Here is a 972-nt window from a genome sequence, read left to right as displayed (position 1 = left end):
AGGGAAAAAGGACAAAAGAATGCAGAGTTAAGAAAAAGTCTTTCTTGGATTTAAATAGAAACACATTCTTTCTCATGCTATGTTTTCTATGAAGAAGTTAGTTTTCGTTTATAAAATACAAGGGCTGTCCGGAAAGTATCCAGCCATGTAATATACTTTCCAGAGAGCCCTTGTATATTTGTTGTAGGTAATGAAATTTGTTCCTGGTAAATTGTAAATGAATTGGGTCTTTTTGCTTCGTTGGCATATGTATCATGCTACTTCTGCTTTTTCATGTATGCAAGATTAAACAGGTCCAAGGAAATAAAAATGTCAGTTCTTTCTTGAAATAATTGAGGAAAGAAGATACAATTTCTATGTTTTTTCCTCCTCCCATTATCTAGCTTTTCATACATCATTACAAATATGTATTTTGCTACTTAATGAGAAATTTGATTCACATTGAATATTTAGTCTTGGGAGATTTATAAGTTTATTTTCCTATAAATAATATGTGAGTCATAATGATAATAATAATCATACCCATATTTAATGAGAACTTCCTGGTCACCTGGCACATTTTAGGTACTTTCCCTACACTATTTTATTTAATGTTGTTATCCTATCCACAGTACAAGAAATCTGCAGCTTAGAGATTGATTTATACAGGGTCACACAATTATCAAATGACAGATTCTAAACTGTAAACTATATTTTTTTGGTCAAAAATCCCTGTGACTATAGGGCTGAGGATAAGATCAATGGACTTAACTATCCATTTTCCCATGGGTGCACATACACATCTGTTTTCATTGTTTGGACTGTTTTCCAACTTCACTTTGGCATCTATATCTTCATGGCCCTTCTTTACTCTACCAGAGGCATACAATTCTAGAAATTCCAGAGTTTGAATAGCAACTTTTCTTAAAGTCAGAGACATTATATAAAGTCAGAAGTACACTATTATGAATTCATTTTATTGTAAAAAAAAAA

The 972-nt window shown here is 31.7% G+C and overlaps 1 protein-coding gene across 1 annotated transcript in view; it reads right to left on the bottom strand.

The window, feature by feature from the left end:
* The window catches only part of LOC105805021 (scavenger receptor cysteine-rich type 1 protein M160-like), a 130,440-nt gene that overhangs the window by 87,704 nt on the left and 41,764 nt on the right, over nucleotides 1-972 (bottom strand). The window lies entirely within an intron of this gene.

This window comes from Propithecus coquereli, unplaced genomic scaffold (assembly GCF_000956105.1).
Source record: "Propithecus coquereli isolate 6110/MARCELLA unplaced genomic scaffold, Pcoq_1.0 Scaffold124, whole genome shotgun sequence".
Lineage (NCBI taxonomy): Eukaryota > Metazoa > Chordata > Mammalia > Primates > Indriidae > Propithecus > Propithecus coquereli.
Note: the sequence above shows the minus strand (reverse complement) of the source record. Positions and strands in the feature narration are given on the sequence as shown.